At 43.4% G+C, this 26,243-nt stretch overlaps 2 gene segments (V, D, J or C); both read left to right on the top strand.

Annotated features, from left to right (window-relative positions):
* Positions 1–26,243, top strand: part of LOC309399270 (immunoglobulin lambda-1 light chain-like) — a 205,068-nt gene that overhangs the window by 127,980 nt on the left and 50,845 nt on the right.
* The window catches only part of LOC309399272 (immunoglobulin lambda-1 light chain-like), a 145,329-nt gene that overhangs the window by 74,514 nt on the left and 44,572 nt on the right, over positions 1–26,243 (top strand).

Raw genomic sequence — 26,243 nt, 5'->3', positions numbered from 1 at the left:
CCGTAGGCTGGTATCAAGATAAGATGGGCCAAGGCATTCGGTTCATATATTTTGGGGATAACAAACGAGGTGAAAGGATCTCAGATCGATTTTCGGGCTCCAGAACTGGCAACAAGTGTTATTTGACCATCGCTCAGGTCCAGGCAGAAGATGAGGCTACCTATTATTGCAGCGTGTACCATGGGGCAGGGAGTAGTTTTCAAAAACCACAGCAGTACAGATGCAAGGGGAAAGGAAACAAAAACATCTGCTAAAGAGCAAAAGAAATTAAAAACCTCTGCTCTTATGCATCCCAGCCTTGTCAGGGTGTCACGTGTTCCACAGTGAGACATTGTCAAAAAGCTTCCTCCTCCTCCTCCTCCTCCTCCTCCTCCTCCTCCTCCTCCTCCTCCTCTTCTTCTTCTTCTTCATCTTCATCGTCATCTTCTTCTTCTTCAACATAGCCTTTATGCAAATGTCTTCTCCGCTCCAGAATTATACCAGAATGCAAGAATTATACTTTAGTTCTTAGGACCTCCTCCTCCTCCTCTTCTTCTTCCTCCTCCTCCTCAGCTTCTTCTTCCTCCTCCTCCTCTTCTTCTTCTTCTTCATCTTCTTCTTCTTCTTCTTCAACATGGCCTTTATGCAAATGTCTTCTCCGCTCCAGATTTATACCAGAATGCCAGAATTATACTTTAGTTCTTAGGACCTCCTCCTCCTCTTCTTCTTCCTCGTCCTCAGCTACTTCTTCCTCCTCCTCTTCTTCTCCTTCTCCTTCTTCTTCACTTCTTCTTCAACATGGCCTTTATGCAAATGTCTTCTCCGCTCCAGAATTATACCAGAATGCGAGAATTATACTTTAGTTCTTAGGACCTCCTCCTCCTCTTCTTCCTCCTCCTCCTCCTCCCCAGCTTCTTCCTCCTCCTCCTCCTCTTCTTCATCTTCTTCTCCTTCTTCAACATGGCCTTTATGCAAATGTCTTCTCCACTCCTTGGTCGAAAAGATTGGTTAGTCTAATAAGGGGGTGGCGCATCAATTCCAGGAAAACCAATCAGATCCTCTATATCTGCATGGATCTTTCTTCAATTCTAGAAGAATTAAGTAAGAAGGTAGAAAGGGAGTTTGCAAGGGGAGACTTTTTGAAGGAAAGCACCATGGCCTGGACTCTGGTTTTCCTTTCCCTTCTTAGTTATTTCTCATGTAAGTATGTGGAGAACCTCTTCCTAAACTCTCAAATAAAAAATCTCTAAGATAAAATCCAATGTGGTCTATCCAAATGATGGTTCTGGGATTTTTTGAGGCCCATGTGATATAGCAAGTCTTTATTAATTCCTCTTTTTTCCCCCCACTTTGTAAAGGCGTCACTTCACAGCCCACCTTGACTCAGCCAGTCTCACAGTCTGGATCTCCAGGAGGGACAATTGAACTCTCCTGTGCCATCAGCAGCAGTCCAACTACCGTTGGCTGGATTCAACAGAGATCTGGGGAAACCCCTCGCTTTGTGCACTGTGATGGCTGCAGCAGCAGGGGGCCAGGGATCCCGGACCGATTCACGGGATCCCGATCAGGCAACAACGGCTACTTAACCATCACCAACGTTCAGGCTGAAGACGAGGCTGATTATTACTGTCACATGTGGAATAGCATTGGTGGAGTGTTCCACAGTGAGACAATCTAATGGGGAAACTGAGACAAAAACCTTCTTCCTTCACAGACACAGGGAATCAGGAAGATCCTCCTGACCATTTCTTTCCTTTCCTTTCTCCTTCCCTTCCTTTCTTTTCTCCTTCCTTCCCTTCCCTTTTTTCTTCCTTTCCTTTCCTTTCCTTTCTCCTTCCTTTCCTTTCTTTTCTCCTTCCTTCCCTTCTTCCTTCCCTTTCTTTTCCCCTTCCTTTCCTTTCCTTTCCTTTCCTTTCTTTTCTCCTTCCTTCCCTTTCTTCTTCCTTTCCTTTCCTTTCTCCTTCCCTTCTTTCCTTTCTTTTCTCCTTCCTTCCCTTCCTTCTTCCTTTCCTTTCTTTTCTCCTTCCTTTCTTTTCCTTTCCTTTCTTTTCTCCTTCCTTTCCTTTCTTTTCTCCTTCCTTTCCTTTCCTTTCCCCTTCCCAGGGAACAAGGATAGTTCTGGATTCTATTCCATCCAGCTTCCCCACAAGGTAGGGAAGAAGAAGGAAATCTCCTGGAATCACTGGATATTTTTGCTTTTGTTAATCCAAGCATTTCGTCTCTCGATGTTGCATTAAATAATGTTTCCTTCACTCCTTTTGGCCAATGAGGCACCTGGATATTTGCATGAGCTTCTGGTACAGAGCTTAAGATACAGTCAGGAAGTGAGGGCCACCAAAGCTTTGGATCGCAAGGAAGTTGGACCTTCCACCCCTTCATTTTCTCCATCATGATGTGGACTCTGCTGCTACTTTTCTTCTTTTACTCTCCAGGTGAAATCAAAAACCCACCTTGGCTGTTTTCTTATTCTGTGCAATCCTGTTTGCTTCAGTTTCCCATCTCTGAAAGTGTCATAATGTTGATATTCTTCCTTCAGGTATGACGGCCAAGTACAACTTCATTCAGGAACCTGCCCTCTCTGCCTCTCTTGGACAACCAGCAACTCTCTCCTGCAACATCAGCAGTAGCTTCCACTTTAATTACTTCTCATGGTACCAGCAAAAGGGAGGGGAAAGGCCCAGATTTCTTCTATTTTATAATACAACCTCCAGAGAGACAAAATTTGGCCCAGAGGCTTCTGGTCATTTCTCTGCTTCTACAAACACCCCAAAGGAAATTGCTTTCTTGACCATCAACAACGTTCAGGGAAAAGATGAAGGGGACTATTATTGTGGTGATAATAGACACAGTAAAGAACCTCAGAGAGGAGGCTGAACATAAACCTCCCTTGAGGAAGTTCTTCATGCATCACAACCCAAACTTTGACACTCTACTGTGTTAAAAGAGAAGTCTCCTTAGCATTGGATCCATCTAGGAATGACTTTGAAGGCTTATATTCCAGTTGTAGGTGAAAAACAAGAGAATTCCGATCATGGAACATTACCAAAGCCCAAGAAAGCTTATTTAGTTTCTTCCCCTATATTTCTACCATTCATGATTGCATAATGTTCTCTAGACCTCCAGGAGACCCACCTCAACCAAGTGTGAAGGACATAAAAGAATCTGATTTGCTCTCAGAGGGAAAGAGGGAACTTTGAACAAATTTGGGGCTGGGGGCAACTTTGTCTGAAATGTATTTTGAATGGGAGGAGGTGTCCCCCAGGTGCGGTGACAGGATAGGACTGCAGGGGGCGCCACTTTCCCAGAAACCTTCTGTCATCACTCCTGAAACTCTCCTCTGTGCAACAGACTGAGCAATTGCACCAGCTGCAAGATATTTCATGCAGAACTCAAGAAAGGAAAGAGAATTGGGTTGTAGAAAGAGTTTGTGACATGGGAGCCGGGGTGAAATTCAGCAGGTTCTGACAGGTTCTGGAGAACTGGTAGCGGAAATTTTGAGTAGTTCGGAGAACTGGCAAATACCACCCCTGGCTTTCCTCAGGAGTGAGGAGGGAATGGAGATTTTGCAATATGCTTCCCCCAGGAGTGTGGAGGGAATGGAGATTTTGCAATATCCTTCCCCCAGGAATGAGGAGGGACTGGAGATTTTGCAATATCCTTCCCCAGGAGTGAGGAGGGAATGGAGATTTTGCAATATCCTTCCCCCATGAGTGAGGAGAGACTGGAGATTTTGCAATATCCTTCCCCCATGAGTGTGGAGGGAAGGGAGATTTTACAATATCCTTCCCCAGGAGTGAGGAGAGACTGGAGATTTTGCAATATCCTTCCCCCAGGAATGAGGAGGGACTGGAGATTTTGCAATATCCTTCCCCAGGAGTGAGGAGGGAATGGAGATTTTGCAATATCCTTCCCCCATGAGTGTGGAGGGAAGGGAGATTTTACAATATCCTTCCCCCATGAGTGAGGAGGGACTGGAGATTTTGCAATATCCTTCCCCCATGAGTGAGGAGAGACTGGAGATTTTGCAATATCCTTCCCCCATGAGTGAGGAGGGACTGGAGATTTTGCAATATCCTCCCCCAGGAGTGGGGAGGGAATGGGGATTTTGCAGTAGCCTTCCCCTGCCACACCCACCAAGCCACGCCCACAGAAAAATAGTAAAAAAAATGAATTTCACTATTGCATCAGAGGTATTATTAAGCAGACGTAAATAAAAGGAGAGAATGGGACACTTTCTACAACCAAAGTACAATTACAACAAAGCAGTTTCAACACCTTTTGTTGCCCTTTTGTTGCAGGGCAAATGTGATGTCCAACCCATCAGATAATTTATCCCATTGAGGTCCCACATTATGATTGAAAATCTGAATGAAGGCATCTTCTTAAGACTTCACTCTATGCAAATGTCTCCTCCATTAATTGACCAATCTACTTTGACCAGATTGGCTAGTCTTTGAAGAGGGCGACTCATAAGAATCAAAGAAAGCCAATCAGGTGGCCTATATTTGCATGGACTTTTCTTCCATTCTAGGAGGACTTAAGAAAGAAGGTCGAAGGATCCCCAGGTAGATATTCTCTGGTTTTAGGAAAGGGAGACTTTTTGAAGGAAAGCACCATGGCCTGGATATTAGTTCTCCTTTCCCTTCTTACTTATTTCTCATGTAAGTATGTGGAGAACCTCTTCTTCAAGTCTTTAATAAAAACTCTCTAAGATAAAATCCAATTTGGTCCCTCCAAATGATGGTTCTGGGATTTTTGGAGGCCCACATGATGCAACAAGTCTTCATTAATTCCTCTTTTCCCCCCACTTTGTAAAGGCGTCGCTTCACAGCCCACCTTGACTCAGCCAGTCTCTCAGTCTGGATCTCCAGGAGGGACAATTAAACTCTCCTGTGCCATTAGTAGCAATCCATATACCATTGGTTGGATTCAACAGAGATCTGGAGAAGCTCCTCGCTTTGTGCACTGTGATGGCTGCAGCAGGGGAGAAGGGATCCCGGACCGATTCACCGGAACCCGATCAGGGAACAACGGCTACTTAACCATCACCAACCTTCAGGCTGAAGATGAGGCTGATTATCACTGTTACATGTGGTATAGCAATACGTTCCACAGTGGGACAATCTAATGGGGAACTGAGACAAAAACCTTCTGTTGTGGCCCGCCAACGGCCAGCAGAGCTGGCAGCAGAGTCGGACAGTGAGGAGGTTGGGGAGGAACCTGGGCCAGTCCTGGAGTCTGGAGAAGGCTCTGGTGAGGGCTCTGTGTCGGAGGCAGAGAGGGGGCCAAGGCCGTCTGGCAGCTATCAGCTGCCTTCGGAGCTAGAGAGCAGTGAGGCAGAGGAACAGCTGGAGCCTGTTCCCAGTGTGCGCATGCGCAGAGCTGCCAGAAGAAAAGAACAACTCGGAAATCAGGGTAGATTTGGGAGTAAAGTCACAGGTGGAAGGTGAACGGCCCCTCCCATATGAAATAAAACAGGAGCAAAAGGGGAGAGTGCTTTTGCAGGAAACAATTAGTTCACTTGTTTCAGGAGTGTGAAGATCTGTCCGTGAACCTCAGAGACTCTGTGCCAAGTCTTTCCTTGCACAGCACTGTGTTTAAAAAATATTTACATGGCAATTTTCCAAGTTAGCCACGTGATGAAGAGAAATAAATAAAAGGTGAGAATGTCACCTTCTTATCATGAACACACAATTACAGCAGAAAATGTAACATTATGAGAATAATGTCTCAACAATGAGACATTATTATTTTTAAAATATTTTTATTGTACCCTTTTCTTCATTTTATATCGCCATTTCAACTTTGCAACGGCATATACTGGTTGTATCAGCAATTTTAAAATATACATGATGTTATGTATCCTAATTCTGTCCATTTTTCTCTTATTCATGCAATATTCAACAATATTCTGCTTTTAACTTCTACTGTGTTGAAAGAATCTACTATTGGTATTGTACTGTTGAAAGAAATTTCCTTTTTGAGTTCGGCTCCAAGTGGGGAAAAAGACACCGGAGACATGGAGGCTGCTTGGAAAGATGGTTTTAATGGTGGACAGGACCACATGGCTTGAGTCCTGAACAGAAAAGGTGATCAGATGCTTCAATGTTGGGAAGAAGAAGAGAAGGAAGGAAGAGAAGCTGAATCCCTGGTTTTATGCCCTCTCTGGCCTTTGATCTTGATCTTGTCTTCTAATTGGTTGTCAGACTCCCAGGGGGGCATGCAGGGGCATCTCCCTAGGCTGCGTTTTGAATCCAGGTTTGGTGGAGTTCTCAGATGCCATGTGGTGAGTGAGTAAAGGCTGATCATGCCTTAATCCCATCCCTCTGGAGCTGAAGGGGAGAACTCTTTATTGTGTAAAGTGACCTAGCTCACGCTTTAATGGCTCATTGACAAAGAGGGATGGGCAGGAAGCTACAGGGAGCTATTCTCTCTTTATAATGTGTTTCTTTTTTACATCCAGAGAAATGTCCTGCCTTTTCAATATTTCCTAGGATATTTCATTTTTCTGGGAGAGGGCTGGGTGATAACTTCCTACATAACATACATAGAAAGGAAAATAGCAAGTAAATTTAGCATGTTGCACTTCCTCCTCCCCCCTTCCTCTGAACAATGGCAGATACATGGATCTGACACTGCCACTCTTTTGATCTGAAGATTAAAATGATGTGTGTACATGATAGCTCTCGCTTGTTTAATAACCCACTGATTTCAGACTCAAAATTTCTCCACTGTGCAACTGACTGAGCAATCTCACCAGCTGCAAAATACCTCATGCGAATCCCAAGAAGGGGAAAAGAAGCAGATTTTACAATGCGTTTGTGATACTGGGGGTGTAGCTTAGAGGAAGGAGAGGACAGGATGCTTTTTTTTTTTACAATCAAAGCACAATTCCCATGGAATAATTTCAGGAAAGACACCATTCACTGCCCTCATTTTTCAGGGCAAATGTGACGTCCAAGTCAATCTGACAGAATTTGTCCTGCTCAGGTCCTATGTTATGACCGAAAACCTGAATGAAGACATCTTCTTAAGTCGTCCCTCTATGCAAATGTCTTCTCCGTTAATTCACCAATCTACTTTGACCAGATGGATCAGTATGATAATGGCGTGGCTCATAAAAATCAAGGAAAGCCAATCAGGTTGCCCTATATTTGCATGGACTTTTCTTCCATTCTAGGAGGACTTAAGTAAGAAGGTAGAAGGATCCCCAGGTAGATATTCTCTGGTCTTGGAAAGGGAGACCTTTTGAAGGAAAGCACCATGGCCTGGACACTGGTTTTCCTTTCCCTTCTTAGTTATTTCTCATGTAAGTATGTGGAGAACCTCTTCCTAAACTCTCAAATAAAAAATCTCTAAGATAAAATCCAATGTGGTCTATCCAAATGATGGTTCTGGGATTTTTTGAGGCCCATGTGATATAGCAAGTCTTTATTAATTCCTCTTTTTCCCCCCCACTTTGTAAAGGCGTCACTTCACAGCCCACCTTGACTCAGCCAGTCTCACAGTCTGGATCTCCAGGAGGGACAATTGAACTCTCCTGTGCCATCAGCAGCAGTCCAACTACCGTTGGCTGGATTCAACAGAGATCTGGGGAAACCCCTCGCTTTGTGCACTGTGATGGCTGCAGCAGCAGGGGGCCAGGGATCCCGGACCGATTCACGGGATCCCGATCAGGCAACAACGGCTACTTAACCATCACCAACGTTCAGGCTGAAGACGAGGCTGATTATTACTGTCACATGTGGAATAGCATTGGTGGAGTGTTCCACAGTGATACAAACTGATGAGGAACTGAGACAAAAACCTTCTTCCTTCACAGAGCAAGCCAAGTTGATCAAAGGTTGGGTTGGTCTTTCTTTGGTCTAATCTAAGGGCTCTCCAGGGATGCTGTGGCTCAGTGACTAAGACACTCAATTGTCAATCAGAAGGTCGGCAGTTCAGCAGTTCAAAACCCAAGCGCCACATAACAGAGTGCGCTCCCATTACTTGTCCCTGCTTCTGCCAACCTAGCAGTTTGAAAGCACATGAAAAATGCAAGTTGAAAAATAGGGACCACCTTTGGTGGGAAGATTAACAGTGTTCCATGCGCCTTTGGCGTTGAGTCCGGCTGGCCACATGACCACAGAGACATCTTCGGACAGCGCTGGCTCTTCGGCTTTGAAACGGAGGTGAGCACCGCCCCCTACAGTCCGGAATGACTAGCACATTTGTGTGAGGGAAACCTTTAACTTTAAGGGCTCTGCACTCCATCTCTTCCAGACAGAGATTAAACCAGAGGTCCATCTTGCCGAAGAAGAAATCCAACTATAACACAGAAACACAGGAATAAAATCCTTCACTATTTTAATCACAATTAGTGTAGAAAAATGTTAACATATATCCACATATATTATACTAGTTCTTGCTTGTTCAGTCATCCAAGTGGGAAGGGACAGTAAAGGAACTGTCTTTGGTCTGAGAGGGAACGAACTTTGAAGAAATTGGAGGCTCGGGATCTTTCCTCTCAAACCTATTTGAAAGGTTAGAAAGTGTCCCCCAGTTATGGCGACAGGACTTGACAGCAGAGGGTGCTACCCTCCTAGAAATGCACTCAACCAAACATCTGCCACCCCTCCTGAAACTTTCCCCTGTGCAACAGACTGAGCAATTTCACCAGCTGCAAAATACCTCCTGCAGAATTGCAGATGTCAAGAAAGGGGAAAGAACCAAATTTCATGAACCAGATGCCTTGTTAATAATAAGGCCACACTTGGAATCCTGCATCCAGCTTTGGTCGCCACGATGTAGAAAAGATGTGGAGACTCTAGAAAGAGTGCAGAGAAGAGCAACAAAGAGGATTAGGGGACTGGAGGCTAAAACATATGAAGAACGGTTGCAGGAACTGGGTATGTCTAGTTTAATGAACAGAAGGACCAGGGGAGATATGATAGCAGTGTTCTAATATCTCAGGGGTTGCCACAAAGAAGAGGGAGTCAAGCTATTCTCCAAGGCACCTGAGGGTAGAACAAGAAGCAATGGGTGGAAACTAATCAAGGAGAGAAGCAACCTAGAACAAAGAAGAAATTTCCTGACAGCTAGAACAATTAATCAGTGGAACAATTTGCCTCCAGAAGTTGTGAATGCTCCAACACTGGAAGTTTTAAATAAGATGTTGGATAACCATTTGTCTGAAATGGTGTAGGGTTTCCTGCCTAGGCAGGGGGTTGGACTAGAAGACCTCCAAGGTCCCTTCCAGCTCGGTTATTCTCTTCTATTCTACTCTATTCATAACCAGTTTGTGACATCAGAGGTGTTGTGTGTAGAGGAGGATGTGGGACAACTCTGGAGAGGTTTTTTTATGTCCAGATACTCTTTTGAAGGAGATTCCCACGTTATTGCAGTCTACAGTAAATTCCTATAGAGTTGCAAAGTGTTCCTTTTCTCCTTCATGTGTGGAATTGCATAGTAGATCTCTCGGGCTGCAATGTGTTAGGGGATGAAAGTTTCACCCAAGATCCATCACAAAGCCTTGCAGGATGTGTTGTTTCCACATGATGTGCTTCGTTTATACAGGAATAGAATTCATCCCCCGAATTTAGCAACCAGGAAATCATTAAACACAGACCTTCTTCTTGGAGAACTTCAGAGGTGACATGCTGGAGATAATCAAAGGGAAACTAACTCCAGTCTTCTGGGGAACATTGCATTGAATTTAATTATAAACGGAAGGACAGAAAAATGAGAGAATCTTCCCATTGGCATTCCACAATACCTGGAATTGTTAGAGAATGCCATGTGATGGGGGCAAGTAAATAAAAGAAGAGAACGGGACACTTTTTACAATCAAAGCACAATTACAGCAGATCAAGTTCAGCAAAGGCATGTTCAAGCTGCCTTTTTATTGCAGGGGAAATGGAGTGATAGCCGAGAAAGCCTGATGGAACTTATCCTGGTCAAAGTCCCACATTATGACAAAAAGCCTGAATAAAGGAATCTTCTTAAGCATCCTTTTATGCAAATGTCTTCTCCCGTCATTAGTCAAAATCAGTTCAATAGAAACCAATCGATGTACTTATATTTGCATGGACTTTTCTTCCATTCTAGGAGGACTTAAGTAAGAAGGTAGAAGGATCTCCAGGTAGATATTCTCTGGTTTTTAGGAAGGGAGACTTTTTGAAGGAAAGCACCATGGCCTGGACACTGGTTTTCCTTTCCCTTCTTACTTATTTCTCATGTAAGTATGTGGAGAACCTCTCCTTCAACTGTCCAATATACACTCTCTAGTTTGTGCAATATAAAATCTAATTTGGTCAATCCAAGTAATGGTTCTGGGATTTTTGGAGCCCCACATAATATTACAGGTCTTTATTGTTTCCTCTTTTTTCCCCACTTTGTAAAGGCGTCACTTCACAGCCCACCTTGACTCAGCCTGTCTCCCAGTCTGGATCTCCAGGAGGGACAATTAAACTCTCCTGTGCCATCAGCAGCAGTCCAACTTCCATTGGCTGGTTTCAGCAGAAATCTGGAGGGGTCCCTCGCTTTGTGCACTGTGATGGCTGCAGCAGAGGACCAGGGATCTCAGACCGTTTCACCGGAACCCGATCAGGGAACAACGGCTACTTAACTATCACCAACCTTCAGGCTGAAGATGAGGCCGATTATTACTGTCACATGTTTTATAGCCACACGTTCCACAGTGAGACAATCTAATGCGGAACCGAGACAAAAACTGTCTTCTTTTGAAGAGCAGAGAGCCTCTCAAAGATTTTGAGATCAAGCCAGAGATCCATATTCCAGAAGAAGAATCCAACTAAACCTCACAAACAGAAGAACAGAACTAGCTCTTTTCATCACAAAGGAATAAAATGACTCCAGTCTTCTGGGTACCATTAGGGTGAATCAAATTGGAAATGGAAGGACACAAAGAGAAGAGAGTTGGGTTCTAGAACACCAAACCCTGTCTCAAAATGCCATGGGATGTAGAGAAGTAAATAAAAGGAGAAGCTTAAAATGAAAACTCAATGACAGAAGAATAACTTCAACGAAGACATATTAGATGCCCTTTTGCCACAGGGGAAATGTTGTGCCTGGGGCAATCTGGTAGAATTTTTTTCCTGACTCTTTTTCATACTTTGGAGTTTCAAGAGCATCCGAAAGCCAAGAAAGGAACATTGTGTGGCTGGCCGACTCAACTCTTTTTTACTTACTGACCTATTTACAGAGCGTCTATGCGTATTGCGGTACAAGGTTGATCTCTTGGCATTTCATTAAATACTGTTTTCTTCACCCCTTCTGGCCAATGAGGCACATAGATATTTGCATGTGCTTTCAGTACAGAACTTAAGAGGGAATCTGGAAGTGAGAGCCACTAAAATCCTTGGCTTTGGATTGGGACAAAGTTGGACTTTGCGCTCGCCTTCATTTTCACCATCATGTTCTGGACTCTGCTGCTATTCCTCTTCTCTTATTCTCCAGGTGAAATCAAACACCCACCTTGGCTGTTTTCTCCCACTTTATGCTTCAGTTTCCCATCTTGGAAGGGTTTTCGGTGTTGATTTTTTTTCTCCTTTCAGGTGCAATGTGTCAATACAACCTGACTCAGCAGCCTGCCCTCTCAGCATCTCTTGGAGAACCAGTAAAACTGTCTTGCAATCTTAGCAGTGGATATTATTTCGGTGATTTCCACTGGTACCAGCAAAAGGGAGGAGAAAGGCCCAGGTTTCTCCTATATTATAATACAACCAGCCAAGAGACAAAATTTGGCCCTGGATCTTCTGGTCATTTCTCGGCCTCTACAAACACCCCCAAGAAAATTGCTTTTTTAACCATCAGCAGTGTGCAGGGAAAAGATGAAGGGGACTATTATTGTGTTGCTGGGAGACACAATGAGCCAAGTCAATGAGAAGCTTGATCAAAAACCTCCCATGAGCTTTGATCTTCCATGCACCACCACCCACACTTCAGCACTCTGCTTTCTTAAAGACGTCTCCTTAGCCTTGTGTCAGTCATGCCAAGCAATGACTCTGAACTCAGTTACTCCCATTCCAAGGAAAGAGAGTTCCAATCATGGATCACCACCAAAATCACGGGAAAGTGATGTGCTTTCCTCCCCTAATGTTCTACCATGCATGATTGCACCATCTTCTCTCAGCATCAAGACGTCTCAACTCAACCAAGGGTGAAGGGACAACAAAGGAACCGTCTTTGCTCTGAAAGGAAGTGAAGGAACCTTGAAGAAATTTGAGGCTAGGAGACCTTGCTGTGAAGCTTATTTGGAAGAGAAGAAAGTGTTGCCCAGTTATGGTGACAGGACGTGACAGCAGAGGGTGCCACCCTCCTAGAAATGCACTCAACCAAACATCTGCCACCCTTCCAGAAACTCTCTCCTGTGCAACAGACTGTGCAATTTCACCAGCTGCAAAATACCTCCTGCAGAATTGCAGATGTCAAAAAAGGAAAACGAATCAGATTTAATAATCAGTTTTTGATATCAGAGGTGTTGTGTGGAGGAGGATGTGGGACAACTCTGGAGAGGGTTTTTTTTTTAATGTCCAGATACTCTTGTGAGGGAGATCCTCATGTTGTTGCACTTTGCCCTCCATAATGAATCAGGTTCTTTTACACAATTTATCCTTCTTCTCTGAAGTCTGTGGGGTTGGAATGTGTTAGGAGATGGAGGTTTCACCCGAGATCCATCATAAAGTCTTGCAGGATTTTTTGGTTTGCACGTGACATGCTGTGTTAATAGAGGAATTGAACTTCATCCCCTGAATTTAATTGAAAATAAGTGAGACCTTTTCATTAAAAAGTTCTAAGATGAATTTTCCTCTTGCAAATCTAAGGCAGGTTCTCCTAATCCTTCCCTTCCCCGTGTCTCTCTCTTCTTGACTGCATCCACAAACACACCCCAAAAAATGAGCCAAGTTGGTTTCTCAGAAGGTTTGTTGGTTTACCCATGATCTGCTTTGTTAATAGAGGAAAAGAACCTCATCTACTGAATTTGGCTTCCTGGAAATCATCAAAATGAGACCTTCTTGGAGACCTTCAGAGATGACATGGTGGAGATAATCAAAGGCAAACCAACTCCCATCTTCTAGGGAATGTTGTGTTGAATCTAATTGGCAACGGAATGACACAAAAGTGAGAGAGTCTTCCCATTAGCATTCCATAATACCCGGAAGTGTTAGAGATTTCCAGGTGATGGGGGGAAGTAAGCAAAATAAGAGAATTGGACCCTTTTTACAATCAAAACACATTTACAGCAGAACATGTTCAAGAAAGATGTTTTCAGATGACTTTTTATTGCAGGGGAAATGGAGTGTCTAACAAAGTCTGATAGAACTTGTGTTCGTCAAGTCCCACATTATGACAGAAAGCTGAAATAAAGTCATCTTTTATGCAAATGTCTTTTCCACTCATTGGTCAAAAGCAATTCAAGGAAAGCCAATTAATGTACTTATTTTTGCATGGACTTTTCGTCAATTCTTGGAGGACTTAAGTAAGAAGGGAGAAGGATCCCCAGGTAGATATTCTCTGGTCTTGGAAAGGGAGACCTTTTGAAGGAAAGCACCATGGCCTGGACACTGGTTTTCCTTTCCCTCATTTATTTCTCATGTAAGTATGTGGAGAACCTCTTCTTCAATTGTCCAATAAACACTCTCTAATTTGCACAATATAAAATCCTAGATGGTCCATCCAAGGATGGACCAAGGATGGTTCTGGCCCACATAATATAACAAATCTACATTATTTCCTCTTTCCCTCCTGCTTTTTAAAGGTGTCACTTCACAGCCCACCTTGACTCAGCCTATCTCCCAGTCTGGATCTCTAAGAGGGACAATTAAACTCTCCTGTGCCATCAGCAGCAATCCAAATACCATTTACTGGCTTCAGCAGAAATCTGGAGAAGCTCCTCGCTTTGTGCACTGTGATGGCTGCAGCAGGGGAGAAGGGATCCCGGACTGATTCACCGGAACCCGATCAGGCAACAACGGCTACTTAACCATCACCAACCTTCAGGCTGAAGATGAGGCTGATTATCATTATTACATGTGGTATAGCAGTGGTTCAGAGTTCCACAGTGAGACAATCTCATGGGGAACTGAGACAAAAACCTTCTTCCTTCGCAGAGCAGAGAGTTGCTCAAAGGTTGTGTGGTTCTTTCCTTTATCTGGTGAAAAGTCTCTGCAGGCTGTTTCTTCCAGGCAGAGATTGACCAAAAGTTCCATCTCCTAGAAGAAGAATCCCACTATAACACAGGAAAAACAAGAAACAAGTCCTTCACACCTTTAGTCTCAAGATGAAAACAATGAGTGTGAAGAAATGTTAACACATACCCACAGACGTTATAGTTCTTGCTATATAATATGCCCTATCTTAACAGTTTCCAGTTGAAAATCGTGTTTAGCCTATGAACAAATTAAAACAAGTGGGAGAAATAGATTTCTTTTTTGAGCCAAAAGTTCTAAGTTGAATTCTCCTCGTGCAGGTCTGAGGTAGCTTCTCCTGACCCTTCCCCATCTCTCTCACCTCTTCTCTGCATCCAGAAACACCCCAAGGAAATGGGCCAAATTCACTTCTTACAAGACACTTTGGAAATGAAGTAAAGCACCAGATCAAATTAGGACAAAAATTGTAGGTAGCATGTCCTTGGATTCCATAATCACAGCAATTTCAGTTTTGAAGAAAACGTCTCAAGATGTTTCCCACATCACTATGGTTAGAAGGGTTATTAACATTGCCTTCTATTTTCTTGTTTTAATTTTTGCTCATGAAAGCATAGAGGGAGCTATCATTCCACCAATGAGGAATTATGTTTATGAAGCTATTACGCAATCATCTTGGAAACAGAGGAAGACTATCTTCTGATAGAACTGGTCGTCCTCAAATCTCCACCCTGATTTCATCCTATGTGAATGCCTTTCTCTTAAATTTTCCACATTATGAACTAAAGCCTAAATAAAGGCATCTTCTTAATCCTTCCCTTTATGCAAATATCTCCTCTGCTTGTTGGTCAACATCAATTCAAAGAAAGCCAGTCAGAGTGTCTATATTTGCATGGACCTCTCTTCCATTCTAGAAAGACATAAATAAGAAGGTAGAAGATTCCCCAGGTAGATATTCTTTGGTTTTGGAAAGGGAGATTTTTTTTGAAGGAAAGCACCATGGCCTGGACACTGGTTTTCCTTTCCCTTCTTAGTTATTTCTCATGTAAGTATGTGGAGAACGGCTTCTTAAATTGTCCAATAAACACTCTCTAGTTTGCGTAATATAAAATCCAATTTGGTCCATCCACTTGGTAGTTCTGGAGGCCCACATAATATAACAAATCCTCATTATTTCCTCTTTTTTCCTCACTTTGTAAAGGCGTCACTTCACAGCCCACCTTGACTCAGCCTGCCTCCCAGTCTGGATCTCCAGCAGAGACTATTAAACTCTCCTGTGCCATCAGCAGCAGTCCAACTACCGTTGGCTGGATTCAACAGAGATCTGGGGAAGCTCCTCGCTTCGTGCACTGTGATGGCTGCAGCAGCAGGGGAGAAGGGATCCCGGACCGATTCACGGGAACCCGATCAGGCAACAATGGCTACTTAACCATCACCAATCTTCAGGCTGAAGACGAGGCCGATTATCACTGTTACATGTGGAATAGCATTGGTGGAGGGTTCCACAGTGAGAGAATCTAATGAGGAACTGAGACAAAAACCTTCTTCCTTCGCAGAGCACAGAGCTGCTCAAAGGTTGTGTGGTTCTTTCCTTTATCTGATGAACAGGCTCTGCATGTTGTTTCTTCCAGTCAGAGATGGACCAAAAGATCCATCATCCCGAAGAAGAATCCCACCATAACACACAAATATAAGGAAAAAAATCCTTCACTCTTTTACTCTCAAGATTAAATCGATGAGTGTAAGGGGATGTTAATATGGACATACATACATTATAGTTCTCACTTGTTTAATAATTCTTTCCCCATGTTAACACTTTGCAGTTGAAAATCCTATGAACCCTACGAACGAATTAATAGATGCCGGAGAAATAGATCAGGTCTGAGGTAGCTTCTCCTGACCCTTCCCTTCCTTGTGTCTCTCTCCTCTTCTCTGCACCCAGAAACACCCCAAGAAAAAAGGTTCAAATTGACACCTCACAAGACATTTTAGAAATGAAGCAAAGCACCAGATGGAATGAGGGCAAAGATTGGAGATAGCCTCTCCTTGGAGTCTACAACCATAGCAATTCAGCTCTGATGGAAACATCTCAAGATGTTTCTCATATCACAGTGATTAGAGGGGTTATTAACATTGTCTTCTATTTTCTTGTTTTAATTTTTTCTCATGGAAGCACAGAGGGATCTATCATTCTGCGCACGAGGAATTATGTTTATGAAGCTATTACACAATCATCTTGGAAATAGAAGAAACAGAGGAAGACTATGTTCCAATAGAACTGGTCCTCCTCAAATCCCCATCCTGACTTATTCCTTTCTGAATGCCTTTCTCCAAAATTTCCCATGTTATGAGCTAAATAAAGGCATCTTCTTAACCGTTCCCTTTATGCAAATATCTCCTCTGCTCGTTGGTCAAAATCAATTCAAAGAAAGCCAATCAGTGCATTTATATTTGCATGGAGCTTCCTTCTATTCTAGGAGGACTTAAGTAAGAAGGCAGAAGGATCCCAGTTAGATATTCCTTGGTTTTTGGAAGGGAGACTGTTTGAAGGAAAGCACCATGGCCTGGACACTGGTTTTCCTTTCCCTTCTTACTTATTTCTCATGTAAGTATGTGGAGAACCTCTTCTTCAACTGATCAATAAACACTCTCTAATTAGCGCAATATAAAATCCAATGTGGTCCATCCAAAGGATGTTTCTGGGATGTTGGGAGAGCCACATAATATTACAGGTCTTTATTGTTTCCTCTTTTTCCCCCCACTTTGTAAAGGTGCCACTTCACAGCCCACCTTGACTCAGCCTGCCTCCCAGTCTGGATCTCCAGGAGGGACAATTAAACTCTCCTGTGCCATCAGTAGCAATCCATATACCATTGGTTGGATTCAACAGAGATCTGGGGAAGCTCCTCGCTTTGTGCACTGTGATGGCTGCAGCAGCAGGGGACCAGGGATCCCAGACAGATTCACGGGATCCCGATCAGGCAACAACGGCTACTTAACCATCACCAACCTTCAGGCTGAAGACGAGGCCGATTATTACTGTCTCATGTGGTATAGCACTGGTAGAGTGTTCCACAGTGATACAAACTGATGAGGAACTGAGACAAAAACCTCCTTCCTCCACAGAGCAGAAACTTCAAGTCCTTCAAGAGTTCAGTTTGAACTGTTTCTGCTGCAAATGAAGCAGTTGGAAGGAATTGATGGTTTTTTGTCAGATGAGACCCAAGGCTCAATTGGACTCAAATGGTTTCTCTTTCATCTACTCCCCTGTCGTATACATCTTCTAGCTGTGGGTCTGAATTCATTGCTTTAAAATATTGGGGTGGGGTTTTCCAAATTAGCTGAAGAAACACATGTGATGAAGCCAATGGTCCAATACTCCCCATCTTCTCACTTTATAAGTTTTACATTTGTAGTTCAGACAGTAATACAAGAGTCTCTTCTTGAAAGCTTCCAGGGATGAAGCTCCCACTACTTCCATAGGCAACTTCTGTTCCATTGGTTGTGTCCAGGGTTCCAAATAGCATCCAAAAGTAAATCAGAGTCCAAGGCAAGGTATTGCTCAAAGTTCCAATTTATGAAGAGAGCCATGTTGGCACATCTGGGAAAACCTGAATCTGAAGGCTTCCCGGTTTTCCCCAACCCATTGAAAGTTCAAGATCTTGCCCCCACACCCACAAGTCCATCCCATGGTCCAATCTTCCACTGCCATGCTGGCAGTTCCACCCATCCAATTCCGGTCAGATGCAGAGGTGCAAAGACAAAGGATGACCTTGGCTTTCTAGAAAGAATTTTGTTATGGCATCTAACTCTGTACAATTCTCACTCCCATTTTCCCACAATAGAAAATGCATAGCCAAATAATAGAAGTATGGCAGGCCAAAGACCCAAAAGAAAAGATGGTTGCAGGCCTGAGAGGTTGATTGTTCTCACTGTCAGAAAATTCCTCCTTATTTCTAGGTTGAATCTCTTCTTGATCAGTTTCCATCCATTATTCCTTGTCTGGCCTTCAGGTGCTTTGGAAAATAGCTTGACCCCCCTTCCTCCTCTCTGTGGCAGCCTCTCAAATATTGGAAGACTGCTCTCCTGTCTCCCCAGATCCTTCTCTTCACTAGACTAGCCATGCCTAGTTCCTGCAACTGTTCATCCTATGTTTTAGCCTCCATGCCTTTGACCATCTTAGATAGATTCAGATTAACAGAGTTGGAAGGTACCTTGGAAGTCATCTAGTCCAACCACCTGCCCAAGCAGGAGACCCTACACCTTTTATGATGGATGGCAGTCCAGTCTCTCCTTGAAAGCCTCCAAGGATGAAGCTCCCATAACTTCTGAAGGCAACTTCAGTTCCATGGGTTGATTGTTCTCACTGTCAGAAAATTCCTCCTTATTTCCAAGTTGAATCTCCCCATCCATCGTTCCTTGTCTGGCCTTCGTGTGCTTTGAGAAAATAGCTTGACCCCCTTCCTCTCTGTGGCAGCCTCTCAAATATTGGAAGACTGCTATCCTGTCTCCCCTGGTCCTTCTCTTCCCTAGACTAGCCATGCCCAGTTCCTGCAACCGTTCTTCATATGTTTGAGCCTCCAGTCCCCTCATCATCCTTTGTTCAATGACCCATTAGTTTGTTTTCTCTCACTGTCCAGGGCTCTTCTCCAACATCAAAGTTCAAAGGCATCCATAATCTTCCTGTCCATCTTCTTTAAAATCCAATATTCATCATTACTATTATTACAGATTTTTATTTTATTTTTTACTATCAGAAATGCCTAGGGCTATGGATATTTTCCACTTTGTGATAGGACTCAACTATTTGATTGGATAGATGAAGTCAAAGGGCTGATATGCTCAATTTAAGCCCAAATAGATTCGAAGTACTGAATATTTGCCCAGTCCTAAGAAAGAAAGAAAACATTTATAACCATGATGAATGTAGACACCAGATGGCACAATCCTCAAACTAATGAGAGGCAGTACTGTTGCAACCCTGGGTCTTTAACAAGGAATCCTGGTCAACCATATCTATTCAACAGTCTGTGAAGTTCTAACACCTGCGTGTTTTGAAAGTCTTCAACCCAGAGAAAACCAAAAGAGGTATGAATAAATATAATGAATATAATTAAGGCCAGAATAATACACTAGTTCTTGGGACCTCCTCCTCCTCCTCTTCTTCTTCCCCTCTCCTTAGTTCTAAGTTGCCTCTCTCCTTGATTAATTTCCACCCATTGCTTCTTGTTCTACCCTTAGAGAATAGTTTGACTCCCTCTTCTTTGGGGCAACCCCTGAGATATTGGAAGACTGCTATCATGTCTCCCCTAGTCCTTCTTTTCATTAAACTAGACATACCCAGTTCCTGCAACCGTTCTTTATATGTTTTAGCCTCCAGTCCCCTCATCTTATTTATTTATTTATTTTCAGTATTTCTAGACCGCCCCCTCTCCCCGAAGGGACTCGGGGCGGTGTACAGGTGTGTCATTAAAACGAATACAAATACATCATCTTTGTTGCTCTTCTCTGCACTCTTTCTAGAGTCTCCACATCTTTTCTACATCGGGGAGACCAAAACTGGATGCCGCATTCCAAGTGTGCCCTTACCAAGGCATTATAAAGTGGTATTAACACTTCATGTGATCTTGATTCTATCCCTCTGTTGATGCAGCCTAGAACTGTGTTGGCTTTTTTGGCAGCTGCTGCACACGGCTGGCTCCTATTTAAATGGTTGTCCACTAGGACTCCAAGATCCCTTTCACAGTTACTACTGTTGAGCAAGGTACCACCTATACTGTACCTGTGCATTTTGTTTTTCTCTCTTATCAGAGAAGAGAAAATAGAATAGAATAGAAAATGAAAGAAAACGGAATAGAACAGAACAGAACAGAATAGAACAGAACTTAGACTTATATACCGCTTCTTGGTGCTTTGCAGCTCTTTCTAAGCGGTTGACAGAGTCATCCTCCTGCCCCCAACAATCTGGGTCCTCATTTTACCAATCTTGGAAGGATGGAAGGCTGAGTCTACCTTGAGCCCATCAGGATTGAACTTCCTGCTGTGGGCAGAGTCAGCCTGCAATAACCATTGCACCACCATGGCTCTTCTACTGCTACTACACCAACTATTTCAAAGCAAATGCTTTGCATCTGAGGGGTTGGTCCCAAGACTTTGCGACGTATAAAAGGGAAGGCACAAGAGTTGGAGCAAATGAGCTTTTGTTTTTGCCCTCGGAAGGAAAATACATCAGAATTCTCATCATGTTCTGGGCTTCCTTCCTTCTCTCGTTGCTGGTCAACTCCTCAGGTGCTGTAGAAGAGGAGAGGTCGATGATTAGATGTTTCATCAAGTGAAAACGTTATTTTGCATAAGACATTATTTCTTTGTTTCTTTCTTTGTGCAGGATCCTTTGCCCAGTATGTCCTGACCCAGCCGGCATCCGTGTCTGTCTCCCTGGGACAGAATGAAAGGATCACTTGTTCAGGAAACAACATTGGAGGCAAGAGTGTTCACTGGTACCAACAGAAGCCTGGAGATCCTCCTGTTCTGATTATATATCGTGATAGCCAGAGGCCCACAGGGATCTCAGACCGATTCTCTGGCACCAACTCGGGTAACACGGCCACCCTAAGCATCTCCAGAGCCCAAGCACAGGACGAGGCAGTATATTACTGTCAGGTGTGGGACAGTGATCAGTGCACAGTGATACAAACTAAGGAGGAAGTGCAGCAAAAACCTGCTTCTGAGGCATTCAACCTTCTGGACTCACTTGGAGAAGCTCAACCATCCCCAACAAGGAAGATCTCCCTGTTCCAAGAGGGGGGGAGAATGCCGAGCTAAGAATCTCTCTGGGGTGAGGTCTACGTTATGGATTCCTGACCTCCAAGACCTGTCATCTTCCCATGATTCTCCCCTCCCTTCGCACTTTCACAGATGCAACCAGATGTTTCTTGACATGGGGGTCATCTTGAGGAAGGCAGGAGAACTTTCCTACTGTTGAGGTGTTGCCTAATGGCAATTATGCACCTTAGGCAGGAAACTATTCCTTTCTGGGCATTCTGCTTCCCATTTGGGTCCATCTAATTGCTCCAAAAGTTTTACATGTCACCAACAAGTCTCGGATTCTAGAGCAGAGCCATAAGGCAGTGTATCACCGTAACTTCCTCCTGCCCAGTTTCGCTTCTTCTCACTCTGCTTGGCCACCCACCTGTTGCAACTGAAGAGAACACCTGAAAAAGTTTTTCTGGTTGCATGTCTACATCTCTGCAAGCCCATGTAGGGGGAGGAAGGTGTTAAATCTCCCTTTGGGAACACCCTATTCAGAAAGATCATACTGATGCCATACTAATGTCAGATTCCTGGGGCCCATAGTGCTGTTAAGACAGGCCTGGGACCACAGCTTTTGTTTTCCAAGCTTTCGAACGCATGCTGGAGCCCATCCTCGGGAACCTCTCCTTCTAGGAATCTCCTCATTCCTTATCTAGGACCTTAACCACTACATGTGGTTAAACATGTGGGATGTGGTTGCAGAAGCACGCTTCCCTGAATTCATAAAAAATACCTCCTTCGCCTTTTAAAAACCATCTTAAAAAAAGACAAAGCAAGCTGCTTCAACGGAGCTATGACCATTGGGTGGAGCTCTCTCTACATCCTTAAAATATTTTAACAGGAGAGACAATGTCAGATTAAAACTGATTCCCTTAATCTTGGTTGACAGGATTGTGGACATATCAAGCCAGGAAATGTGGCGAATTTGTGCAACAGATCCCCTTCACAGTTTTGAATGTGCATTTGCGGAAATCCTAAATTCTGCAGGATTGTGGACTTTCTTTTCCACCAATTTCTTTGCTGAAGGGATGATTAATGAACAGAACAGATATACCAGAATCTTGCACTAAATATGACAAAAGGGAATCTTCCATCAAAAATGAGGAATGTAGCCCACAAAGTGTGAAGACTAACCTTGGGAAAGGAAGTACTGAGAGAAGGTTGACATGTCGCATAAAGAAACATTTTTTGTATAAATTTCTGAGCCTATTTTTATTTGGGGTCCTTATATTTCCACCTCTGTCCCAAGCGCGAGGCTCTGTATTTCTGCAGAAACAATCAGCTGGAATCAACATTCTCATCCCAAGCTTGACAAACAAACAAACAATTCCTGGGGATTTATTTTCCTGGAGGGTTAAATTGTTAAAGGATAAAACGAGTGCTTTAGATTCGAGATTTAGATGAGAAACTTTCTTATGTCCTCTTTCGTTCGTCTCTTTCCCTGAATAATTCATTGGCTGTCTTAACACAAAACATTTCTGTAAACTCTGTTCAGAGCCTAATGGCTGCATGCAAATAACATGCTAAGGAAAAGCACCCAAGCTTCAATGGTACTTATGAATGAACAAATAAAGTTGGATATATGCAAATTGTCTATGGCAAAACTTTGCAGGATTTCTCCTTTGACTGGGGATGGCAACAGTTGAATATGCATCGATTGTGACAACCCCGACCCCAAAATTCAATTCTTTATGTCCAAAACTTGCTAACAAGATGCAAGCTGGATTTGCATAAAGGGGGAGGACTCCGATTCTTGGGGGTTTAAAGGGACTATAGCAGCCTCCCAATGTGAGTTTCCCAAAAGCTCAATTCTGCATCATGGCCTGGTCTCCGCTCTTGGCCTTCTTCTTCTTATGGTGGACAGGTAATTGAGGAAGAATCCTCAGCTCTGGATTCCTCGGATGGCTTGGAAACCATCAGGCTCAAGATAGTTTGATCCTGATATCAAAGCCACCCCTTCCAGGCCTTCCAACCCATTGAAATTCAGTGATGCCTGGATTTCAATCAGAGCAGCTCTTCCAAAGATACTCCAAGAGTGGATCTATAGGATGTCCATCTTCATTCTCTTTCCTTTTTTTAATTTTCAGGAGCCAACTCACAGTTTACCTTGACTCAACCTGCTGCAGAATCGTTTCCCCCAGGACAACCAGCAAAAATCTCATGTACCATGAGCCGAGACGGCCAAGTGGGCAGCCAAAACATATTTTGGTACCAACAGAAGGCTGCAGAGAGCCCCAAATACCTTCTCTATACTACTGGCACAAACGGCCGATTCAAGGGGTCCATAGATGCCTCTGCCAATGCAGCCTATTTAACCATTACAAACCTCCAGGCTGAGGACGAGGCCGATTACTATTGTGGTGCTGCTTACGGCAGTGGCAGCACCTGGAGGTATCCACAGTGATAAACTCACTTGCAGAAGTGAGACAAAAACCTCCCCTTGTGCTTACTTGCCAACACTTCCTTCTTTCCCTTAAGAGCTTTGACCATGGGGTGGAGCTCTCTCTACATCGTTAAAATATTTTAAGAGGAGAGACAATGACAGAAGGAAACCGATTTCCTGAGCTTAACCCTGGTTGACAGGATTGTGGACATATCAAGCGGGGAAATGTGGCTAATTTGTGCAACAGGGATCTCAGTTTTGAAAGTGCTTTTGCAGAAATCCTGAATTCTGATGGATTGTGGACTTTCTCTTCCACCAATTTCTTTGCTGAAGAGATGATTAGCGAACACGAGAAATATACCATAATCTTGCACTAAATATGACAAAAGGAAATCTTCCATCAAAAATGAGGAATGTAGCCAATGAAGTGTGAACACTAACCTTGGGAAAGGAAACACCGACAGTAGATTGACATGTTGCATGAAGAAACATTTTTGTATACATTTCTGAGCCAATTTTTATTTGAGGTGCTCATATTTCCACCTCTGTCCCAAGCGCGAGGCTCTGTATTTCTGCAGAAATAATCAGCTGGAATCAACATTCTCATCCCAAGCATGACACACAAACAATTCCTGGGGATTTATTTTCCTGGAGGGTTAAATGGTTAAAGGCTTTAGAAATGTTTTTGTCTGAATTAGGCAAATCAGTTGTTCAAGTAACAAGATTGGGAGAGATCTCATATCAGCAGATATTCAGAAAGGTCCATCATCTATGAGGACAGAAAGAGGTCCATGGAGACCTTAGACCAACCCAGCTACTGTAACATGATCTCTCAAGTATTTCTAGTATCCAAGGGAGATGAAAGAAACGAGAGCTTAAAAAGAAGCAGGAAACCATCTCTTTCCCTCAAGTGCAATTCTTCTTATCCAAACCCAGCTAATGATATGCAAGCTGAATTTGCATAAAGGGGGGAGGACTCAGACACTTGGGGGTTTAAAGGGATTATAGCAGTCTCCCAATTTGAGTTTCCCAAAAGCATCAGCTCTTCATCATGGCCCTATCTCTGCTCTTGGCCTTCTTCTTCTTATGGTGCCCAGGTAATTTAGGAAGAATTCTCACCTCTGGGTTCATCTGATTTGGTTTGGAAAGCATCAGCTTCAAGGTGGAACTGTGGTTTGATCCTGATATCAAAGCCACCACCTTCCATGCCTTCCAACCCATCGAAATTCAGTGATGAATGGATTTCAATCAGAGCAGTTCTTCCAAAGGTACTCCAAGAGTGGATCTATAGGATGTCCATCTTCATTCTCTTCCCTTTTTTATTTTTATTTTCAGGAGCCAATTCACAGTTTACCTTGACTCAACCTGAGGCACAATCGTTTCCCCTGAGACAACCAGCAAAGATCTCATGTACCATGAGCCGAGACAGCCAAGTGGGCAGCTATTACATATCTTGGTACCAACAGAAGGCTGGAGACGGCCTCAAATACCTTCTTTACGATACTGGCAGCAGTGGGAGGTTCACAGGTTCCAAGGATGCCTCTGCCAATGCAGCCTATTTAACCATTACAAACCTCCAGGCTGAGGATGAGGCTGATTACTATTGTGCTGGTTATTACGGTAGTAGCAACAACCTGTACCCACAGTGATTCACTCACATGCAGAAGTGAGACAAAAACCTCCCCTTGTCTTACTTGCAAACACTTCCTTCTTCCCCTGAACTAACCATCAGTCTGGCCTGGGAAATACTGACACAGTTGATACTTAAACAGCAGACTCAGTTCTTCTCTCAACTGTCTTACTACAGTTGTCAAATATTTTCCGCAAAGAACCAATTCAATATTGTAACTCAAGGGCTTTATAAGAGTGTGGACAGAGGAACACAGGAGATAGGCTGAATTTCTCCAACACGGTTTTCCGTTTGGAAAATGATTTTACCAGAAATCCTAATTTCTCAGGGATTCTGGAGGGTTTTTTTCCCCTCCAATTTCTTTGTTAAGGAGATGAAGAAAATAAAGGTTAGGTTTGATCACCGAGGGCTTGTTAAGAATGTAAAATAAAGGCTTCAACAACGAGTCAGCCAGGAATTGACCAAATTATGTAAACAAAAGACACCCAGACTTAAAATGTAATAAATAATACACTGGATCCTGTAAGCTTCCAATTTTAGTCACCACGTTACAAAAAAGATGTTGGGACTTTGGAAGGAGTGGATAGAAAAGAGCAACTAAGTTGATTTAAACATATTAAGAACAGTTGCAAGAATTGTGTATGGCTAGTCTAGAAAAAGAAGGAGTACCGGTGACCTGATGGAAGTATTCCAATAATTGAGGGGCTGCTACAGAAAAGAGGGGGTCAACTTATTTCACGAAGCCCCAGAGGGCAGAACAAGAAACAATGGATAGAAAGGAATCAAGGAGAGAAGCAACCTGGAATTAAGGAGAAAGTTCCTAATAGTGAGAACCACCAACCAGTAGAACAGAAGTTGCCTTCAGAACTTGTGGTTGGTCCAAGGCTGGAGGTTGTTAAGAAGAAACTGGACAGCAATTTGTACAACATGGTGTATGGTCTCCTGCTTGAGCAGAAGATCTCCACGGTCCCTTCCAACTCTATTCTGAATTAAATCTTGGGAACGATCCTCTCATCATCCCACATGAGGACAGAATACCTCAATGGGGATCCAAACCAGTCACTGTAACATGGCCACCTGAAATATATCCAGGGTCAAGAGAGAACAACGCAAGAAGAGATGATAAAAAGAGGAACAGGAAACCCTCTCTTTCCTCCAAGTGAAATTCTTTTTATCCAAAACTACTAATGAGATGCAAGCTGAATTTGCATAATGGGGTAAAGCCAGATCCCTGGGTGGGGGTTAAAAGGGAAGATGGCAGTTTCTCAACCTGAGTTTCCGAAAAGATCAGTTC

The sequence above is a fragment of the Natrix helvetica genome, assembly GCF_964273705.1.
Source record: "Natrix helvetica genome assembly, chromosome: 14".
Taxonomy (NCBI): Eukaryota; Metazoa; Chordata; class Lepidosauria; order Squamata; family Natricidae; genus Natrix; species Natrix helvetica.
Note: the sequence above shows the minus strand (reverse complement) of the source record. Positions and strands in the feature narration are given on the sequence as shown.